We start from the raw sequence: 7,153 nt of genomic DNA, 5'->3' as shown, positions 1-7,153 counted from the left end.
TTAAAGAAATTGTAAGAGTTTTGTTCAGTAAGGATGCATTAAATTGATCAAAAGTCACAGTGAAGGTTTAGAATGTTACATTTCTATTTTAAATAAATGCTGTTCGTTTGAACATTCTATTTATCAAATAATCATGAACAATAAAATGTTTATCACAATTTCCACAAAAAATATGAACTAAAATATTAGAAATGTTTCTTGAGCAGCAGATCAGCATATCAGAATGATTTCTGAAGATCATGTGACACTGAAGACTGGAGGAATGATGCTGGAAATACAGCTGCGCATCATGGCAATAAATAACATTTTAAAGTAGATTGACATAGAAAACGGTTATTTGACATTGTAAAAATATTTCACAGTTTTTACTTTACTGTATTTCTGGTCAAATAATTAAATGCAGCCTTGCTGAGCATAAAATACTTCTTTCAAAAAAGAATCTTACTGAGCCCAATTCAACTTTTTGAATGATGTAATACTGTGTTGCATTGTGAATTCTGCATATGCAAAAAAAAAAAAAAAAAAATATTCATAAAAAAGTGTCAACGTAATACATTAAAATACACAGCACATTTAATGCGAGAGTTCAAAGGTCAACTGCTGCAGCCAATAATGCATATGGATATCCAGAGATAAGAGGACAAAACATTACACGGACCGTCTGTCTGTGTCTCTCTCACAGGACTTCCTGGTAAGGGGAGGAAGTGCTGGTGCTGACCTCAGGGTGACGCTGAAAGCTGATTTTGTCGTACAGGGTTTGAGGCTGTCAGGGGGAGTAAGTGTGTGACGTTACCACAGTTACCAGAGAAATGCTTCGCAACACAGCCGCCAACTTCTTCTCCAACATGCAAACATGGCTGTTCTTAGTCTCCACAGATTCACGGTACATATCATGATGACTGTGACTGCCCCATAGTCCTTTAGCGTAATGTGGTATGTGCAATAATTATGATTTTGGTAGTAAATGCATGATATGAGCCTAATTTATAAGCAAAAAAATGGATGACAGCAATAATGGATGTATTTATGATGTATGCATGCAAGTACTCACCAAGATTTGTGAGAGTTTTGTGTCATCCACCGTTTCATAAATGGTCATCCCGTTTACAACACTTTCAGATCGTTTCTGTAATATAGATTATATCTGGTTAGCTAGAAGTTTATCACCATTGCTATGCCACAAATTAGGTTTGTATGCGTCTAGAACAGAGTTCATGTGTCTAGGAAGTAGTGTCGTACACTGAAAAAAAGGTTAAATTTGTATTTATATATTGTAACAGAGATTATTTTAGATGAAAATACTATTGCAGTCTTTCTCGTTCAAAATGTCATGTTTAATTCAATTATTTGTGAGATTTACAAGCACTTTTTGAGTGAAACTTTTCAACACCATTTTTTTTTTTTTTTTTCAGTTTTTGATGAGAAATTGCCAAGTAAATTTCACAAATAATTACAAAGAACCGGCAAGCAACACATTGCATAAAACATGCAATTTTGAAGTTGAAAAATAGTATTTTCTTGTAAAACTTACTCCAGTAATCTTTATATTAATTACGGCTTCAAAAATGTATTTGAAATCTTTTTGCAGAACCACAGGAAGCTTAGAAAGCAGATATCCATATAGACAGAAATCGAGCCGCTCACCTTTGCAGCGCCATCAGTGTTCACGTCTTCATATACTGTAATACCAGCTTCACTTTCTCCTTTGTCCTGAAAGTGTGAAAACCAGCTGTAAGGTTGTGAAGGGAATGCTGTGTAACTTCTGTACTGTTTGTTCACATCACACGACCTTTATTCTTCCTCCACCTGCAGCACACAGCCACTGCTCCACTGAATATGACCACAGCGACGATACAGACGCCTGCCGCGATCAGCACATACTCCTGACCAAAACCTGCATGTTTGCACCAAGTTGAATATTTCTTTAAGATTTCCAGAGTAGGCTATAACATTTCTTAATCAGTAAGAATTTAAGACATTCTATATTTGATTGCATAACTGTACCTGATGTCAAATTGTGTCAGATTTGCACACTACAGTCCTTTTTTTGGGTAGTGTACTTGATTCTGACGGTGTTGTTGGCTGTGCAGGTTGAGTTGTAGCGCTCTCTGTTAAACTGAGGTTGATATTCAGCTGTGGTCCTTGAGTCTGAGGACTGATCCAGCTGTAGGAGGGACTCGGATCACCAGACGCCACACACTGAAGATGAAACATGCAGAGGTTCTTTGATTGCAGCCAGACATAACTGTCCTCAATCTGTACCTCTCTGATGAGATCTGTAGGAGAATAATATACAAATGTTAATTATATAAGCATACTAATGCCTTCATTAAGGAACTATTTAACTTCATTTAAATGACCACAAACATATTCAGTGTCAGTTCTTAAATGTGTTGATTTAAAAAGTGCATTTACATTCTGACAGAATAAATATCAAACAATTAAACTCACCATGAACATGTAGTTCAAAGACTTTTGATTTATATTGTTCAGGATTGGTTTTACGTTCTGCAACAACAGAGAATTTTCCAGAATCCTGGAGTTTAAGGTCTGTTACTGTTACACTAATATTGTTCTTTTTCATCTTTAACCTGTTAAATAATTTAGATTCCACTTTTTGGAAATCATCATTTCGATACTCAGCAAATATAAAAAGTCCCTGATTATATTTCCACTGCACGTCAAGACCATCTTTTGGATAATCAGCGATTAATTCCAGTGAGTCTCCAACAGCTTTGTGCACCTCAACATCTGGATCAGCACATGAACCCTACAATACAGAACATACAACAACACATGGTTACTGTCATACAAATTCATGCCAAATTTTTTTCACATTCAACAAAAGATAACATACATCCAGCACATTTCATTACACACCTTCTCACACTTATTTATATCCTTATGGTAGCCCAACCATATGTCATAATTCACAAACAGAGTTTATTTATTTTTATTTTTTTTTAAATGGGTGGCTATCTTATGTTCTTACTCTGCCCCATGTATTAAAGGATAGATAGTTCACCCCCAAAAAATGACCCCGATGATTTACTCACCCTCAGCCATCCTAGGTGTGTATGAGTTTCTTCTTTCAGACGAATACAAATAAAATAAAAAATACAAATAAAAAATGTCCTGCTCTTGCAAGCTTTATAATGGCAGTGAATGGCTGCCGAGTCTATTCTCACCGGAGCTTACACTACGTCTGCGTCATCCGCTGGACGCTACTAGCCTCGTTTGAGATGCAGCTAGCCTCGGCTGAAATTTAGGTGAGGGTAAGCGGCTGCAGTGAGGAAAGATGCATTTATCATCCATTTTTACTTAAATACAAACAGGTATTTTAGTATTTGTCAGTAAATATGAGAACAGTCACATATTTCACACAGAGATCACACTGTCATGGTGTTTGGGAATATTCATGCATAATCTAAAAACATAATCACGTGATATCAGATAAAAAAAAAACAATGATCATTAGCTCTAATGTCACCAGCGAGTCGTTTCCATCGACTGTGTAAAAACATGGATGTAGTGTCTGTGATGTCACTTGTAGGTGTGTGTGTGTGTGGGGGGGGGGGGGGTCTCTGGCATCAGTCTTCTGAAAGTCTACTCTCTCGTGTACGCGCGCACCAGTTTAGCGGAAGCTAGAGATGACTGTTTATAAAGTTTTTAAATATGAATATTTGTCTTACAAAAAACACATCAATTCACCTTCAGAAGGCCCTTATTAATCCCCAGAGCTGTGCGGAGCACTTTTTTACGGTGTTTTTACGGTGGATTGGCGCAGTTTATTGAAACTATTGAATATCACCCCATTCACTGCCATTATAAGCTTGGAAGAGCCATGACATTTTTGAATATAACTCCTTTTGTATTCATCTGAAAGAAGAAAATCATACACACCTAGGATGATAATTTTCATTTTTGGGTGAACTATCCCTTTAAAAGTGTGTCCTTGAAAGCGCAGTTTTCTAACGTATTTACTTTAACTTCTTTGGTAATATCAATGACATTTCAGATGCACCCGAAATAAAAAAAAAAAATAAGTGTCTGTATTTGGTTGCTTGTGCCCATTCGCTCTCTGTAAGGAAGTGTTTCACAGCAGCACTTCCACCCAGCACACTGCACTCTGTTTTTCTTCATTTTAACATCTTAATTTCCTTTTCTCATATCCACTCATTTACTCTTCACCACATCACCTCAACAGCTGCATGTCTTTTTGCAAGTGTTGCATGTTTTTGCCATTTTGGTAAAATAATACTGAATGACAAGTCAACCTTAAACTGTACGTTTTTATTAATTTATTTAATTAATTATGGTGAATTCAGATATTGGGACACTTTTTTGCCACTGAGATGTCCCAATTAACCTGATTTTACATTGTAATACTGGTTGCAACATAAAAATGCTCTATTACAACTGGCCACATTCTCTAAAGATAAGGCTTGAGGTTTCCTGAGCCGAACTGCCTTTTTTTTTCACAGATGAAACCCTGATATTACCTAAACATGCAAGATCATTTCCCTCAAAAAATAAAGTACAAATACAGTAAAATAAAATAGCTTTGGATATGCATTGCATTAAACATATTTAGTTTGCATTCCTTAAACATTTCATTTCATTTACTGTCATACGAAGAATCAAGAGCATTGTATATATTAACATTACATACATGGAAGCAAGAGCATTTAGATGCACATTCATTTCCAATTCATACATAAGCGTCTTACAACCTGTCGGTTAAAACCTCCTTTGACTGTATTCTGGAGTCACTCACCTTGGAGAAGGAAAACCAGAGAGAACTCCTAAAATGGAGGCAGCAGGACTCTTGAAAGAGGTTCATGTCCAGACGTTTAGACGACAGACTGAGGCATTCGTGACAGCAGATACAGCGAAACAGAAGAGAAAAAAACAGGCTTCCTCACAACAACTGCTCTGCGTCTCTCACTTTGTGCATATCTGCAACAAATAACAACCACACAAAGAGCTTCGGTTGACGAGACCTTAAGAAGCGCCTCCTGGAAGTTGTGCTTGAGGTTTAGGGCTGCTTTTTGGTCTAAATTTGTTTGCGCCTCCCACTAGGTTCTAGTGTAAGAGTGCAAGCATTACATCCAACATGTAGGCAAGTGAAGGGTAAGCATTTAGAGATGTTGTTACTATAAATGACCCAAAGTACTGGCAGCTCATCAGGGAGTCAACGTGAAGTGAAATCCTAGATGGAATAAGGAAGTTTCACTTAGAAAAAGAGAGTCTCTTTGTTAAAGGCCCTGATCTGTGAGAGTCCCTGTTTCCCGTTCGAGTTAAACAGCAAGCCTTAATTCGCTGATGGTGCTGGTGAAAGAATAGCAGCGGGTGGTATATAGTGAGCTGGTGAAGCCACAGAGTAATAGACTCATGTAACCACACATCCACAGCGAGCCAGAGCAAAAGCAACTTTCTCATTCATCTTGCATCTCCATTCAAAACGAGAATGTATATAAAAAAAGTACATTTATTCAGTTCACATGTACGAAGAAGACACACCCACTGTCACTTCTACATCAGAAAACGGTGTGTATTTTTAGACAGTGCAGGACATTGCAATGCAACAACAACACTGAGTCCATCAGAGGAAGTGAAACTCAACAGACAGCGGTTTTAGTTCTAACAGAAAGCATTAATCAGACAGTCAGCAGAAAGGCGGCCCCCGTCATGAAAACTAACTGTATACACTACACTGAGCAGTGCACACCAGGGTTATTCTAGTACTCTGTCCAGCACGCTTATTTTTCAAAAGTATTACATTTTACTAACTGAAATAATTCATTAGGTTAATTCTAAACCTTTATTCACGTTTCACACCGCTTAAAAGTGACATGGCATGTGGCCAAGGACAGTAACCCATACTCAGATTTTTGTGCTCACAACGATGAACACACACACACACACACACACACACACACACACACACACACACACACACACCACACACACACCACACACACAACACACACACACACACACACACACACACACACACACAGAGAGCAGTGTGAAGCCATTTTTGCAACAGTTGGGTGTTTGGTGTCTGTGCTCTAGGACACCTCAGGTGGGGATGTGAACTGTTCATTCACATTTTCCTGCCAGTACTGAGACTCAAACCTGTGACCTTCAGGTTATAAGTCCAACTCTCTAACCATTAGGCCACAACTGCCCATTTAACTGGGGACAACAACTCACTGAGGGCAGAAACTACAGTAATGCAGGACTGTCAGTCAATGGCTGTGGGCGGGGCCTAAACATTATGATGTCACAATGCTAAGAGAATCAAATGGGCATGCCTAATGAGACTGGTTTGGTTTAATGGGGATTAAAAAATAAGGAATGGGTGGATTTTTATCATTCTGGGTGGTTGTGATCACACACTGCCAACACACATTTTTTTAGGCGATTGTTAATGCAACACGCTGTGTTTTCCTGACTGTCCAAAAGATCTTAATATAAGGCCACCATTGTAATGCAGCGAGACAAGGGCTGTGTCCAAAATTGCACCTAGACAGTCATTTGTAGTGGTGTACAAAATATATGGTGGATGTTATTGAGTGCACTCTTTAAATCCCATAATGCACCGCAGTCATGAAGTACACTCAACAGCTAGAGAATACCCATAATGCACTGTGAGGGTCGTGCTGAATGAATTTCTGTGGGTGTGTCTCCATCCGCTCCTGACCTCGTGAAGCAGTAGATCGTGTACATTCGAATCCGGTCAACTGGGAAGTACAACATTGTATAACGTCAAAACACAGACTGATTTATTTTTTAGATATCTCTTCTGTTGTATGATCTTTACAAATTTCAGCTGAATATTAATTATGAGTGTTAGCTAGATGTGTTCACTTCCTGTCTAGCGATGTGTGATTGTGCTAAAAAAAAAACGTGTTCTCTTTTCAAATCCTCTATCGCTGGCTCGTGTGGTTTATGTTTAGTGCTTCAGAAATGTGACGTACTTTCCAGTAAGGGAGCATAGAGAAGACTGATGCTCTCTAGTTGTTGCGGTGCATTGTGGGATATTTCAGGGAGCAAATGTTCCAGTCCACTTGAAGGATTTCACGATTGAGACAGTCCTTAAAATGTCTGACTCCCTGATCAGTGTCCTGACTACGGAGCAGATTGA

At 38.3% G+C, this 7,153-nt stretch overlaps 1 long non-coding RNA gene across 1 annotated transcript; it reads right to left on the bottom strand.

The window, feature by feature from the left end:
- Positions 1 to 400: 400 nt before the first annotated feature.
- Positions 401 to 1,706, bottom strand: LOC122145447. Its single transcript, XR_006160331.1, has 3 exons — positions 1,645 to 1,706; positions 1,052 to 1,126; positions 401 to 763 (listed from the first exon to the last, which is right to left on the bottom strand). It is a non-coding gene; the product is annotated as an uncharacterized LOC122145447 (long non-coding RNA).
- Between the last annotated feature and the right edge of the window lie 5,447 nt (positions 1,707 to 7,153).

Source organism: Cyprinus carpio, chromosome A7, assembly GCF_018340385.1.
Source record: "Cyprinus carpio isolate SPL01 chromosome A7, ASM1834038v1, whole genome shotgun sequence".
Classification (NCBI taxonomy): domain Eukaryota; kingdom Metazoa; phylum Chordata; class Actinopteri; order Cypriniformes; family Cyprinidae; genus Cyprinus; species Cyprinus carpio.
Note: the sequence above shows the minus strand (reverse complement) of the source record. Positions and strands in the feature narration are given on the sequence as shown.